Source organism: Sinocyclocheilus anshuiensis, unplaced genomic scaffold, assembly GCF_001515605.1.
Source record: "Sinocyclocheilus anshuiensis isolate Anshui unplaced genomic scaffold, SAMN03320099.WGS_v1.1 scaffold3468, whole genome shotgun sequence".
NCBI lineage: Eukaryota > Metazoa > Chordata > Actinopteri > Cypriniformes > Cyprinidae > Sinocyclocheilus > Sinocyclocheilus anshuiensis.
This window is the reverse complement of record NW_015549743.1, coordinates 9,904-26,732: the sequence shown is the minus strand read 5'-3', so window position 1 is coordinate 26,732 and position 16,829 is coordinate 9,904. Positions and strand designations below refer to the sequence as shown.

General features: G+C 37.8%; 2 pseudogenes; both read right to left on the bottom strand.

The window, feature by feature from the left end:
• LOC107660830 (B-cadherin-like) overlaps positions 1-5,072 on the bottom strand; it is a 7,742-nt pseudogene extending 2,670 nt beyond the window's left edge.
• Positions 5,050-15,648, bottom strand: LOC107660829 (cadherin-1-like; annotated as a pseudogene).
• Positions 15,649-16,829: the final 1,181 nt, after the last annotated feature.

Sequence of the window (16,829 nt, the reverse complement as noted above, 5' to 3'; positions counted from 1 at the left end):
AGAGATTTCTTGATTGCGAACAGGTGTGGCAGTAATCAGGCCTGGGTGTGGCTAGAGAAATTGAACTCGGGTGTGATAAACCACAGTTTTAACAGGGGGGCAAACACTTTTTCACACAGGGCCATGTAGTTTTGGATTTTGTTTTCCCTTAATAATAAAAACCTTCATTTAAAAGCTGCATGTTGTGTTCACTTGTGTTACCTTTTACTAGTGTTTAAAGTGTGACAAACATGCAAAAAAAATAAGAAATCAGGAAGGGGGCCAACACTTTTTCACACCACTGTATGTTATATGTGCAGCAGCAGTATTTCTTACATACTCACAGCAGCATGTGTGGATGTATTGGCAGTAGCAAGTCTCAGTACTTGCTCTGCCGCAACAGCAGCGTAGCAAATCTAATCCGCCAAGACCAAATACATTAACATTGCCATGTACATTACCATGCCAGACCCTCTGAGAGTTGTCGACAGAAAAATTTTTCAATTCACACAAGATAGTTATTGTTTATAAATGTAGGCAAATCCGTGTAAAAAAATTAAGATTCACAAATGCATTTCTGATGCGTACACGTTTCTTGGTTTAAATCACAACACCACTCAAAATTTACACAGCAACCACGTAATACCACCCAGATTCGGACAACACACAGCACATTGTTCGAGTGACTTTTGAAAACAAATTGTACATATAGATCAAAACTACCACAGCAACCACGTAATCCCGCCCAGATTTCTGTTCAGAGGGAGAGCAAAGAGCTATATACCTTCACATTAGCAAAAAAAAAAAAAAAAGTAGGTTTAATTCTCTGTTATATTTAACAGGTTTATGATGACAACATTGTTGCAGCCATCCAAGAGGACCTCACTTCATTTGTACTCCATCCTTGTGGTCAGCAAAGCCAGGGATGGAGGTCTCGAGAAGCAAACTGAAATAGCCATCGAGGGAGCAGAGGTCCTTTTTGCTATTCCCAATGTAGCACATGCTTGCACCAACCTAATGGGCCTTGTTTATGCCTTGGAACTAAGCAACTACTACACAGCATGCAGAAGGTCAGTATATAGTCTCAAGCTACTTTTTATTTCCAAACATCAAGCTATCAACATCAAATCAAAGTCATCGCAAGCTACTACAAATGTAACTGCACACAGGTTGGAACCACTGACATCTAAATGTTTAAGTTTACATGGAACCCAAACCAAAAAGCATTTTTATAAGATGGCTATGCCTTGTTACACACTATGGAACTCCGTAACAAGTATTTCACAAAGCTTCAAAAATGCTTAAATTGCAAAAAGATGTTAAGCAAAAAGACAGATTTGTACATGATGCTTGAGCACTACAGGCAAGATTTGACTCCAATATATAAAAAAATAAATAAATAAATAAATAAAATTTAAAAAAATCAAGTAACATTAAATAACAGGTTGCTTGACTGTCAATATTTTGTTTCAAATTTAACCAAACACTATGAATTCAGCCATCAAAATCTGATACATTTATTCAAGTTAAAACCAACCTGATTGTCATCTTCTCCACCGCCTTCCTCATCATAATAGTAGATGTTGTCTCTTCCATCATCTTCAGGAAGGAAGGGTTCTTTTTTGGTACCGCTTTTCCTCCTCAGGAACAAAAGGAGAAGAAGAATGAGCACTGTGGTACAAGAAACAACATAACTTACTGTACAATAGCAAACTTTAAAATTCAGTAGTAATAAGGAATTAAACTGAAAAGTCCATTTCTGCAGTATAGTTTATATACACCAACCGTCTATATGCACACAACACCTGGAAGACCAACTACGGCTGCTAAAATGATCAGTATACAGAGCATACACTTACGGTATGCCCACTGCATTGACTATGACAACCAAGTAAACCAGCTACAATTCATTTCTTTAGCCTCATTTGATTTGACTGCCAGGTGTTAGGACACATAATGCATGAGAGAAACTACATACACAGCAAAGCCAAGATTCCTCCCAGGATCCCAAGCACTCCAGATAGTGACATCCCTGCTAACTGTTTGTCAGTACACTGGACTTCATCTCCTATGCAGTCGCACACAGTTGCTTGAATGGAGCTGTCCTGATACAGCTTATGTTGATCAAACACTCTCAGGACTACATTGTAGTCCCCCTGCTCCAATTGAGACTTGAGATGCAGAAAAACACCATTTGCTAAAATGGACACATTATAATAGTAAGACATGTGTAGCCACTACCAACCAGCCAGCCATTTTAATGTGAAATAATTAGTTGAATTTCTTAAAACATTAGAAACCGCTCACATGTGTCATTTATTGAGGTGGACCAGTTTTTACAGGTTTCTCCTTGGGTCTCAACGATAAAGGCTGCAGCATGAGGAGGTCCATCTTTGTCCGTTATAGAGAGAAGAATTGGGGCTGATCCACGATTGCAAAATCTTATATTCCTTTCATTAATAACAGGAGCGTTGTCATTTACATTCTCCAATTCAATTATCAGGGTTCCTGTGCCAGTTGCTGGAGATGTTGCTGCACACAAGCACAAACATATTAGAAAAAGGCTATGCTGCAAGAATTCCTTCTACCTAGAAACACAAATTACCGTCATCATCCACAGCCAAAATGATAGCTCTGTATTTTCCATCTTTGACATAAGCAGATTCTCTATCCATAAGGGTTCTGACTTTAATCACTCCAGTCTCTGGAGACACACTGAGCCAGCCAGCAGGATCATTGCCCATTTTATACCTGGAAGGAACAAAAACCATACAGGTTAAAACTAGAAATGTTCATCAAGAACAACTTAAGGGGATAGTTCACACAAAAATGAAAATTCTGCCAATTTCTCACCCTCATGTCATTCCAAACCTGCAAGACCTTCGTTCATCTTCAGAACATAAATTAAGGTATTTTTGATGAAATCTGAGAGCTTTCTGACCCTGCATAGACAGCAATGGAACTACAACGCTCAAGGCCCAGAAACGTAGAAAGGACATCGTTAAAATAGTCAATGTGACATCAGTGGTTCAACTGTAAATGTTATGAAGCTATGAGAACACTTTTTGTGAGCAATGAAAGCAAAAATATCTTTATTCAACAATTCTTCTCTTCCATGTCAGTCTCTGCCGTGCATTCACAAGAGGACCATGACTCATGCGTGTGGTGCTGCTAACGCAGGAGCAGTCATTCTGTCAACCCGGATGCGCTGCGGCTTGTTTGCAAGCAGAGGAATGCACACATGCGTTGTTGTACTGTCTTGAGCATGTATCGAAGTCTGATGCAGAAGAGAAGAAACTGTTGAATAAAGTTATTTGTTTTCTTTGCGCACAAAAAAAAAAAAAAAAAAAAAGTAGTATTCTCGTAGCTTCATAAAAGGGTGAACCACTGATGTCACATGGACTATTTTAATGATGTCCTTACTAACTTTCTGGGCCTTGAAGGTGGTAGTTCCATTACTGTCTATGCAGGGTCAGAAAGCTCTCGGATTTCATCAAAAATATCTTAAATTTGTGTTCTGAAAATGAACTAAGGTCTTATGGGTTTGGAACAACATGAGGGTGAGTAATTAATGACAGAATCTTCATTTTTGTGTGAACTAACCTTTAATGCTGGTTTGACCAGACATGGAGATTTAAAAATGTGAAGTTTAAAGTAAATGCTGTGGGTTTTATGGCTGGGTAGAAGAGATTTTAAGTTGGAAGGTGGTTCTCAACAGTTATACTAGTGAAGTGAATTTAGTCAGTCTTCTAAGCATTCACACCTAAACTGTTTGAAAATTAGAACATGTAAAAGAAAAGGTCTGGATTTATGAAGAGCACATTTATCGAAGTCTATTGGATTTTTGTTCACCATAAAACATGGAAACCTCTAGAGAAATCAGTCAGAAAAGGAAATAATTCAAATATATTTAATGTCTTACATTATCTTCTGTGATTTTCCAGTGTCTGGATCAGTGGCTGCATAAGTAACCAATTCAGTATTAACTGGTGTATCTTCAGGTTTGAAGATAATCTTCTCTTTTGGATTAAACTCAGGAGGTTAATTTACATCTTCTACATTCACTGTGACTGTGGCAGTGGAAGTGGGCAAAGAACCAACAAATGGATCATCATTCTCAACAATCACAGACAGAACATTCTGCTTGGTCTTCTCAAAGTCCAGGGGCTAAATGGAAAAGAAAGTGTCTTTTACGAAGGTATGTCATCACAACCAATTGTCTGGGCAAACATAGGAGCAACACACAGTACCTTTACAGTGGTGATGATGCCCTCCAGCTGGCTGGGTCCAGTACTGACATTGAAAAACCCACCCCTGTCACCACTAATAATCCGATACTTGGTTGACCAGGCCGGTGATCCAACTTCATCTCCATCAGAAACTGCAAGTTTGGCCACTACATGGCCTACTTTATATACATGGTGTGTGTATATAAGAATTAATGAGTTCAAACACCTACAAGTGGTAGAGTAAAACAATTCTAAATACATAAATATACATTACCGAAGTTTGCTCAAACTGAGGAGGGTTATCATTGCTGTCAGTAATTGTAATAACAGCTGTGCCAGTGGTTGACAAACCATTTCCTTCCATGTCAGCAGCCACAATTAACAAAGTATATCTGGGCCATTGCTGAAAAGAAACATAGCTGATGAGTTTGTTTACATCAAGTCATTTTATTACCACTTTGACATTCATCAAATGTCACTTCTCACCTCTCTGTCCATGCCTGTTTCTCGCACACGAATGGTTCCAGATAAAATGTTGATATCAAACATGTTCGGTTTTGGAAATGGCGGCTCTTGGCTGACAACTGCGTAGTAGACTATACCGTTGTGCGTTTCTGGGTCATCTGCATCAGTGGCTGTGACTGTCATAAACTCATAATCTTTGATGAGAAAATAAAGACTAATTAGGTGGTAAAAGCTGCAGAGGCATTTGAAGGGGAAAAAACAGCTAAAAGCCATTTTATTGAGAAACTGCACGATACACCTACCTTTTTCAGCAACTTCAGGAACATGTCCATTAAAAGGATTTTGAGTAAACACAGGCTTATTATCATTTTGGTCAATCACATTGATGAGAATTTCCATTGGACTTTCTTCTACATTAGTCACATCATGTCCTACAGCATGAGCTATAAGCTAAAGAACTGAGAAGACATTTGGGCATGTTAAGGGGCAAATAATGAATGGGTTTCTTTAAAGTGTTTTAGCCCATGTCTATTAACTTTAGGGGCTTTCGCACCGTGTAGCTCAAGGAACGTAGTTCTAGGAATTAGCCAGCAGGGTCGTTCCTTAAGAACCAATTTCTCCTTCAGGTTTTCCTGGTTGCATTTGCACCAGCAGCAGGAACTCTGAAGCGGCTGACAGCGACATCTTTATGTGTGGCATTTACAAATGTCAACAACCAGTGAATGGAGGACGCTGCGATCGGAGCGGTTTTTGTTGTCTGTTGTGGGTTTCGTGATAACAGAATGTAAATGCACAATTTATGCGATTGAAAGAGAAAAAAGTTGGGCTAAGAAACAATTTCTTATGACAACTTGCAGTGTTACATATTGCAGCTGAGAAATGAACAACACTGCAGACAACATGTAAATGCCGTTATCACTGTTTTCCATCTTTGTGGAATAAATGTGTTTACATGGCTTTTTAAAAATACTGGGTAGTCTGTGTTTCACGTGCGTTTGGCCAATTACATCACTGATAGTTCCTATAGAACTGTTTGTTTTAGACCCTACTCTGAAGTAGGAGCTAATTTAGTTCCCTCAAACGTTCATGGAACTAAAACAGTTCCTATGTCCTGCGATGCAAACACACCAAAAAGTGAGTAATTCTGCCAATAGTTCTAGGAACTATGAAAAGGTTCCTCTTGTGCGAAAGCCCCTTGAGACACTGACACTCAAGGGTAGTCCTAAAGAAAACTGACTTAATCTTTAGTAGATATACAAATTTAAAATGCAAGGTCTCATGCAAACACATGACAAGAAAACGGTGACAAGCCATTTCATCTGATTAAAAGAGGACAGTTTTCAAAGAATTAAGAATGATCAGACAGTTTAGTGCTAAAATACACCAAGAACTAAATCTTGATTTAAAATGTTATGAGACTAAAATCACCTCACTCTGTATGAAGCTTTTTTTTCTCTGTTGAGTGGCTGAGTGACAAAGAGATTCCCCGATAATCTTTCAACAGTGAAAATCCCCTTTGGGTCCTGATCTGCCCCTTCACCTGTGATGCTGTACACCATTTGAGTTTCCTCGGCAAAGTCTGATTTTATCTAAACACAGAAAGCAATAAGAGAAAGTCAATAACAGACAAATCTCTCTCTCATACATCTAATTCTGAACAGTTCTTTCATGATTTCCACTCACCTGGCCCAGCTTCATCAGGAATGGACCTCTGCTATTCTCAGGTACATGGAACGGAGGAATAAGCCAATCTCTCTTTGCTCCCGTTGAAGACTTTGGAAAAGTCAGAACCTGATCAGAGGGCGATTCCATCTAAAAATATTAGTTAATTGTTAGTAAAAGACACTGAATGATAAACCATTTTTGTTTACAATTAAAGATTCTGTAATAGCAAATATGAAAAGCAACATTTGCTCATTTCTGTGCATGACCAAGGCAACTCGAAACTTTTGAACATGACAATGTTTATTACAGCTACTGATAGGGCTGTGCAAATAATCGAATGCGATTATCATGCACATCTCGTCAGTAAAGCCGGTTCTGTGATTAGTAGTTAATCTCCATCACGTGCTTTCAAATGGAGCGGCATTTACTACACAGAGCTGTATTTCGCTGACAAGCTATGCAATATCGCATTCATTATCGAAGGTGATACATCGGCGATAATGAATGCGATATTGCATAGCTTGTCAGCGAAATACAGCTCTGTGTAGTAAATGCCGCTTCATTTGATAGCACGTGATGGAGATTAACTACTAATCACAGAACCGGCTTTACTGACGAGATGCACATGATAATCGCATTTGATTATTATTATAATTAAATTTTGGTCCGCCATTTAATAAACCAATTTAGGGTAATTTGAGAACCCTTCGTTTCCCAGCTTGATGTACATTATTCCACTATGTATAATAAATGGAGCAGAATACATAAAGTTTAGGAAATCTTAGGCATTAGGTTTTAGCACTGCATAAATGAAACATCTGCAGACTCATTTTGTGTTTATGAGACCAATGGGCTGCGACAAATCACATTCATCAGTATGGATGGAAAACTCAATGAATTTAGCACGTCTTCAATAATTAATTGTAATCATGTACAGAACTTAACCATCCATTTGAAGTACCACAGTAAAGTACCACACAAAAACTGAAATGCCCAGTAGAGGTTAGGCTTGCACTGTATTGAACAGCAGTTTCTTGCATGAAATGTGTTTGTACCTCTGGAGAGGAGATGTTCATGACCCGATCCATGTGATGTTCCTTATGATGGTGGATATGCTCAACTTTGATAGATACAGTGTGCTTCTCGCCACCGGAGTCGCAAGCGTGCACAGAAAACACCTCGTGGCCTTCATGAAGAGTCACTTGTCTCTTCAGCGTTACAGTCCCATCCGTGTTCACATCAAACCGTTTGTCAACGGACTGAAAGAGCGTTCTTGTTCTTCCATTGCAGTTATTGAAAGTTACTGAAAGTTAAAGAAAATAGTAAATTTATGATGCTTACAGCAACACAGCCTCACTTCTTCACAACTTTTAATCCATTAAAAGTTTCAAACCAATAAACTAACACTTGTTGTTTAAGCATAAGGGGAAGCTACTTGCCAAGTTTGTTTTTCCACCCACAATAATAATTGTTTAAGTGATTCATTGTAATAATGGGCAATTTATAACAACAAAGCTGCCACCCTGTATTAGTTTGAAAACAAATCTCAGATTTGATGAAGGGGTTTTTGAGTCTCAATAGCTATGTTTTCATCCATTCTGATGTTTGTGAATGCAATTGTGTGAGACAGTTTGGTAGGTAATTATACCAAATCATTTTGATTTGGTGTAATGAGTTTTATTTAGGCAATATCCTAAAACTTGCATTTAAAAAAATATATATGTGGATACAAATAGCTACTGATGGGGTTTTGAGGGTACCTAAGACAACAAGGCACTGCATCCCATCATAATAAAGAATTTCAATTTGTAATATAAAGTTCTATGTTTTGCATGTGGCATAGCTCACAGGCACGCTTTATGTCCACCATGTCTCAGCTTCAGAATAATGCTTACCGTGTCAGTCCTTTTACCAAAACTACACAGCATAATTCATTTAAACAAACACTATCTCACTATGCAGAGGTTTTGCAATGGCAGTGCTGCCATCCATTAGTTGTCTGAAAGGAAGTGGTGAAACCAATCAGCCCTTAAGAATAAGCCACCATTAGTGGGACACTGAAAGGATGCTCCCTTCAAGATGTACAGAGATAAACTACAGATCAGTTGCAATAAGAAACCAAATACTGGTTAAAATAGATTTTAAAGGTTTTTAAATTTCAAAAAGTTAGTATTAAAGGATCAATCAATATATGGCAGCATGAAGCTATTCCATACAAAATGGTTAGATAATTTTAGATAAAGTGGATGAGGGAAAAAAAAAAAAATCCTTTAACATCCAGATAATCCACCCTCCTAATCATTAAATGTTTTAAATGACTAAATGTAGTCACGCTCTTCTGTGTGTCAGCTGCCTACCGGATACGCTGTTTTCCTTCAAATCAAAGCATAGAAGACGTATCCGGTAGGCGGCTGACACAGAAGAGCGTACGCTCCCTGCATCCAGCGTGTATTCTCCAAAATGGCGCTACGCTGAACCAGAGGAGATGAATTGTTGAATAAATTCCTTATTTTTGTTTTTTTTGCGTACAAAAAGTATTCTCATAGCTTCATAACATTACGGTTGAACCACTGATGGCAGATGGACTATTCTGACGACGTCTGTCATACTTTCCTGGGCCAAGACAGTGGTAATTGTTTGGCAGTCAATGGGAAAGTCACAAGCTTCCCGGTTTTCCTCCAAAATATCTTAAATTGTGTTCTAAAGACAAACTAAGCATTTACGGTTTGGAACGACATGGGGATAAGTGATAAGCATAAGGGGAAGCTACTTGCCAAGTTTGTTTTTCCACCCACAATAATAATTGTTTAAGTGATTCATTGTAATAATGGGCAATTTATAACAACAAAGCTGCCACCCTGTATTAGTTTGAAAACAAATCTCAGATTTGATGAAGGGGTTTTTGAGTCTCAATAGCTATGTTTTCATCCATTCTGATGTTTGTGAATGCAATTGTGTGAGACAGTTTGGTAGGTAATTATACCAAATCATTTTGATTTGGTGTAATGAGTTTTATTTAGGCAATATCCTAAAACTTGCATTTAAAAAAATATATATGTGGATACAAATAGCTACTGATGGGGTTTTGAGGGTACCTAAGACAACAAGGCACTGCATCCCATCATAATAAAGAATTTCAATTTGTAATATAAAGTTCTATGTTTTGCATGTGGCATAGCTCACAGGCACGCTTTATGTCCACCATGTCTCAGCTTCAGAATAATGCTTACCGTGTCAGTCCTTTTACCAAAACTACACAGCATAATTCATTTAAACAAACACTATCTCACTATGCAGAGGTTTTGCAATGGCAGTGCTGCCATCCATTAGTGGTCTGAAAGGAAGTGGTGAAACCAATCAGCCCTTAAGAATAAGCCACCATTAGTGGGACACTGAAAGGATGCTCCCTTCAAGATGTACAGAGATAAACTACAGATCAGTTGCAATAAGAAACCAAATACTGGTTAAAATAGATTTTAAAGGTTTTTAAAATTCAAAAAGTTAGTATTAAAGGATCAATCAATATATGGCAGCATGAAGCTATTCCATACAAAATGGTTAGATAATTTTAGATAAAGTGGATGAGGGAAAAAAAAAAAAATCCTTTAACATCCAGATAATCCACCCTCCTAATCATTAAATGTTTTAAATGACTAAATGTAGTCACGCTCTTCTGTGTGTCAGCTGCCTACCGGATACGCTGTTTTCCTTCAAATCAAAGCATAGAAGACGTATCCGGTAGGCGGCTGACACAGAAGAGCGTACGCTCCCTGCATCCAGCGTGTATTCTCCAAAATGGCGCTACGCTGAACCAGAGGAGATGAATTGTTGAATAAATTCCTTATTTTTGTTTTTTTTGCGTACAAAAAGTATTCTCATAGCTTCATAACATTACGGTTGAACCACTGATGGCAGATGGACTATTCTGACGACGTCTGTCATACTTTCCTGGGCCAAGACAGTGGTAATTGTTTGGCAGTCAATGGGAAAGTCACAAGCTTCCCGGTTTTCCTCCAAAATATCTTAAATTGTGTTCTAAAGACAAACTAAGCATTTACGGTTTGGAACGACATGGGGATAAGTGATTAATGACAAAATTTTCATTTTGGGGTGGAGTAACCCTTTAAGCACGTTTAGTTTGAAAAAGTTTAATAGTAAATAAGACACAGTGAGACAATATTTAAATAAAATAATAATAATGAGAAGAAATATTTATTTGCAACAACTGATGGAGTGCTGAATGCTGCACGCACGCTCAGCGTTGTCAAGGTAACGTTTGGTCAGTCATTCCCTTCACCAAGGGAGTTCCAAATGCTTATATGAGACAGTAATACCCTACACCCTTAAAATAACACACTTCAAAGGGCTCTGCCCTTCGAAGGGAGTAGGGCATAGGGATGCTCACTTCTGTTTGGAATTCGCCCAGTATGTCACAAAACCAATTACAAACAATGTTTGGTTAACCCAATAGCTATGTTTTTCACTCTTCATTTTTCCCTTTTTGTAGGCCCATCAGAGGGACATTTCCCAGGTTTGCCCACAAACGGTAAGAATGAATTTCTGCTGATTGTTACCTGTGACAGGTGTTGCATACTCTTAATTTTTACTTTGTTTTTTAAATCTAGGTCAGAGGATGGAATCTCCTGGATCAAGGTTGATAAAAGGCAAGTAATTAATAAATGTACAAAATACATATCTTAAAGTCCACGTGAACCGGAAGTTTGCGACCGATTTTACTTCCGTATTGAGACGTACTTCCGAGAGAAACAGAATATTGGGCGAATTCCAAACGGCTTTTTTGCGCCCTTCAAGGGCACTTCGGGAAGGGGACGCCATTTGTAGGGACGTTCCAAACGAAAGTGAGCAACCGAATCCCTTCACGAAGGGCCCTTCCAGAAGTCCGTTAGCGAAGGGAACATGTGATGGTCACTTCACAGAAATGATTTCCATTTGTGATCATGTGATCTTCAGTTAGGAGCTCTTGCGATGCATTGTAAAGCAAAGTTGGGATTGATTTCGACTTCACATACAAACGCAAGTAGAATAGGCTGATTAAATTTGTCTTTATTTGAATGTGATACAAAATTTTTTTTTTGTCAGTGATAGAACGGTAGTGACTTAAGTGATTTAAGACGGTAGTGTAAGCAAGTTTACGCACGTTTAGTTTGAAAAAGTTTAATAGTAAATAAGACAGTAAGACAATATTTAAATAAAATAATAATAATTAGAAGAAATATTTATTTGCAGCAACTGATGGAGTGCCGAGTGCTGCACGCATGTGCAGCGTTCTCAAGGTAACGTTTGGTCAGTCATTCCCTTCGCGAAGGGAGTTCCAAATGCTTATACGAGACAGTAATGCCCTACACCCTTAAAAGACACACTTCAAAGGGTTCTGCCCTTCGAAGGGAGTAGGGCATAGGGATGCTCACTTCTGTTTGGAATTCGCCCATTGAATGAGGAAAATAGAGGGCGTGGCTTGTTTTTTCTACTTTTAACTGATTGGATGTAGTAAAGTAGGCATTTCATTCAGAAATGAACACTGACAGTTGGAGGGGAGTGGTTAAGGATATCATGCTCATGCCCAAGCCGTCAAACTGACGTCATCAGAGAAGGCCCGTAATTTTAGAGGGGAGGAGCATTCTCAGATTTGGATTAAAGATTACGAAGGCAAACAAATTTTTGTGGATTGACTTGCACGGATGAATTGTTCACCACAAAAATAGCAATGTGCGCTAACAAAATAAATAGTCAATTTTGATTTCATGCAGACTTTAAACCATCTTAATGTTAATATAATGTTTTATTTTGTAAAGGGAAGTAAGATTTATTTATTTAAGCTGCAGCAGTAAATAGTAAAAGAAGCATAGTCTCATTTCCAGTCCTCAGGGCCCCCTCCCATAATGTTTTAGGTGTCTCACTAATTAAAACACCTGGTTCAGCTGTAACATTCTGGGAGGGGGGGCTGAGGACTGGAGTTGAGAGACTCTACACTAAATGAAAATTTATGAAAAATTAAGGCTGTGTATCATAGCAGTTGTTGATATACTGTGTTTTTTTTTTTTTCCTCAAACTGCTTTCCATTGCTTATTCTAAAATGACTGGAATACTGGCTGAACCAGTGTCTGGAGGTCTTTCATCGTGAGACGGCAGCTACCAGAGCGGATTCTTCAACGTGAAGATGCCAGATGTGTGATGGTAATTTACATTTTAAGATTTTTTTATTTTTATTTTTTTTATTGACAAAAGCAAGTTTTTCATTCAACACGCATCTACCAGTTGAATGCTGTTTTTTGATTTTTTCTAGCTGAAAAACTACATTCCCATGACATATATTTGTAACCTGTCCATGTTTTGTGCAAATATGTTCCTGACGCCCTTATAGGTTGGCTGTTTTGCTGTTGGAGGAGCATCAGTTGAGGCACGTATTAGGATGCTGGGCTGTACTCTAACCAATGAGCCGGCTTCTCAGATGAACTGGGCAGTAGGAGACCGAAAGATCAGCATGAAAAAAAAAAACTCAATTTAGAGACACCAGGGTCCAAGATGTGCATGGTAAGTCAGGGTCCACATGGGTCCTTTGGTCTTAAATTCAGTTTGATCAAATTTAATCCATAAAAAAGTCTTAAATATCTTAAATGGAATGAGAAAAGCCTTAATTGTGTTTAATTATGATACAGGAATTGCAAAATGGCTTAATATTATTATTAAAGGGTTAAGGCCCATTCAGACCAAGAGCAATAACTTTAAAGATAACTATGTCCGTCTGTTTATTCTAAGCGCACTCATCTGCCACTTTAAATTCTCAAGGTCGTTATAGCAAGATTGATTCTGATTGGGTGTTAATGTTTTTATCAGCTGCAAAAAAATCGTTCTTAAAGTGATTCCAACGATATGGTTTCTGCTTTTATCGTTGTAGCTGTGGTGTGGTCTCTGCTATTCTTTAATACTGAGAAAGATTTTTTGAACTATATCTTTATCGTTATTTTTAGCGTTATCATCCTTGGTGTGAACAGGCCTTTAGTTCACTCAAAAATGAAAAATGTGCAATTTATTCGCCCACATGTTGTTCCAAACCTGTATCAGTTTTTTTTCTTCTGTTGAACACAAAAGATGATATGCTAAAGAATGTTGGTAAGCCAACAGCTGATGGAAACCATTGACTTCCATTGTAGGGGGAAAAAAAAAATACTATGGAAGTCAATGGCTACCGTCAACTGTCTGGTTACCAACATTCTTCAGAATATCTTATTTTATGTTCAACAGAAGAAAGAAACTCATACAGATTTGCAACATTTATATATTGAGTATACTCTTCGTGTTTGTATGAGATGGCATTCATATATATATATTGATATTTAACTTATAAACAATATAGAATTAGGCAATACCATTTATATCAATATACAGTAGTTTGATATTACAAGTACATCTTAAAAATAGAGGGCACAGAGTGATCCGCTGTGTGGAAAGTGCATAACCCAATTTTTTCCAAACATGAAACATGCTTTATATTAAGGGTTTCAATGTAATATGTAAGTATGTCTGCGGGTGCTTAAAATGTCTATATTAAAATTAATTAAATAGTCTTAAATTTGAATTCACCATGTTTTAACTTGAATGTAAACATTATCAAATTTCAGTTTGCACTTAATTTTGTAGTACATTAAGTCACATTTCCAAATATTTAGGACCCACCTTCTTTCAGTTATACACTACTACTAATCAAATGTTTTACAACATTGTGCAGTTTTAACATCCTGTTTGTTTTTATACTTTAGGTGCCTTACAACAACAAGTGAAAGCTGAGAAAAAGGAGGCTTCAGAGATCATCTTTACTGTGACAGTGCAAAAATGGCTCCGATGTGGCCCTGGACAGCTTGGGGGCATTGCCTTGTGGTGGAAAGCCCTGAGTTCATCAGACTATCCGTTTAATGAGGAGTAAGGACATCTTTTTTTTTTAAATCAGAAAAGTAGCTTCAATCCGTCCTGAAAGTCCTGAACAGCAAACTGGTAATGTTTCAGTCTGTAGTACTTTAGTGTTTCTGCCTTTGATGGTGAGTTTTCATTTTCATTTACTTCCATTTTGCAGATTCAGGTTGCATTTGTTATGTTGTAAGTTTTACAGGCTCTTCTTCTGGCATTTGCTTTATAAATTCAGAATTAACTGTTCTATGTATTTGTTTAAGTCACTTTGTCATTCATTTTATCATATTCTGTACGTACATTGTATTTAAAGCTCTGTCCCCCAGTTTCACAAGACTAGTCACAAGACTATGCATGTTTGAGCTGTCTTATCTGAAAATAACTTGCTCTGACAGATCTTAAAATGTCATTGCCATTGCTTTGTGTGGAGTTCAAAGTTTTTAGTTTTTTTGTATTTTTATAAAAGCTTTTTAAATATCCTAATTTAACGAAGGCCTAGTCCTGGCTTAAGCTAAGCCCTGTCTGTGAATCCGGGCCTATATGTTTTGAAGTCATCACCACAAAGTTTTTTTTATTTATTTATTCTTTTTTTTTAAAGAATCACTTGTTTTACCTGAATGCAATGTCATTTTCCTGTTCAAATAGTTCCTTTTCAAATAGTGCAAAAATAAATATATTTGCATGTAAACTGAAGGATGCTTACTTTGAGTGACTATTTGATTCAAAACCATATTAATTGCAGTCCTGCGTGTTCTCTGATTGAAAGGAGTAAAAAGCAGGATTTATTTGATAATGTTTTTATGTTGATTCAATGTTAAATAAACGATTTAATTTAAGTTGACATTTTTTTTGATTTTATGACCATCTTGATCTATTTTTCATCGTTGAAGTAACAGTAAAAGCTATTACTATTAAAGGGTTAACGTACAGACTTTTCTACGCACTGAAATATGAATTTTAAAGTCCAGTAATGTCCTACATGCTACAAGATAGCCTTATAACGAAACACGAGCGACAACATCAAACTTAAGTTGAGACCACATTTAACATAAGCATAAACATAGCCTAACGTTATAGCGTTTTTGAAACCGGCCGAGTTAGTGTACTTTGCTTTGCTTAAAAATATTTTAAAAAAAAATTTTTAAACAACGTTCGGTTGCTTTAGCATTTTAATGAGATGTGAAAACAGCCTACCTCTTCCTAGTCTTTTCCCCTGTGAAGGTGATCTCTGTGCACTTTAAAAACGAATAACTCCGACTCAAATCCAGGTGTAAATGTCGACTCCTCATATCCACACAGCAATACCTGACAAAAAATAAAAATAAACAAATTAATAAATAAAAAAATAAAACATAAGAAAAAAAGTATAACAAACCGAAGCCTTCATTGTCCGAAACTGCGCGTCCATTTTCTGTATATTACTCAACGATCAAAAAAATAAAAATCTTACCTGACAAAGAAAACATAACTCCCAATCTCACAATCCTTACACACGCCATTCGACACGCTAAAAGTCTCGTAAAATCCTTCAGCGTCTTAATCCTTCGAAGTCTTAAAGTAGCCTATAACATGAATGTTCCTGCCGTCAGCAGGACTACAATTTTAGTGGTTGTTGATTGCAAGCATTGATTACAAGCATGGCCTTGTAGGTAGTTATAACATTCTCTTCAAAGATAGTGTAGTGGGATGGACAGTGGGTGCATTGGTTCTTTAAATATGCCACGAATGCATGAGTTGTCCAATCATATACTTTCACGGGTATATAAAAGGGGACTTTTAAGGCACCGTTGTGTGTTGGAGCACCGATTGTGCGTCACTGCCCGAGGCCCGCCCATTCCAGTTTCGGCTCTTCCCTTCTCACGGGTATGTGTCTGCTAACTAGTGAGCATCGAGAGGTCTGCTTGAAGTAACTAGTTTTATTCGGATTGTAGTTTTCCGACGGGGAAACGTCATAGTGGTTAGTTGGCGGCTGTCTTTTTCATCCAACATGCTCCGGCTGTAATCCCGTGCCTTTTTCGCCGTGTTGATGTCCGTTTGCGTGTGCGACCGGACTCGTGACTATAGCGACAACATGAAGGTATGTGCAACTACCGCTATTGAGGTATAGTATTTAGTATTTTGCCCCTGCGGGGCAACATTCTTTGATGCTGCTGCTTTGTTGACTTTAGTCCTTGTGACTTAAAACTGCTCTTTGGCGTGTGTTTGCGCTGTGTATCTGCCTCCTCCGTTAGACCAGTTTTTCTATGTGTATTTGTTTTGTTTATTGCTGATTTGTTTACGAAAGCTTTTGTATTTTGGTATCCACGTCTCAGGCCCTGTCTTTGAAACCACATTTCTGTGTGTCCTTTATGGGTGACCAATTCATAATTTATTTTCCCTGTTGGACAGGGTGGTGTAGTCAGCTGAATTTAGAGTTCCCTTTCCGATTATTACTCCCGCTACATTCTGGCGTAGTCGGCAGGATCGTTTCTCTCTGTGGGGTTGAAACGTGGATGTTTATTGTTATTTGGGTAAATGCTTTAACAGTGATTGTGGATGGATTAGTCTGTGGTTTTTTTTCTCTTTTTC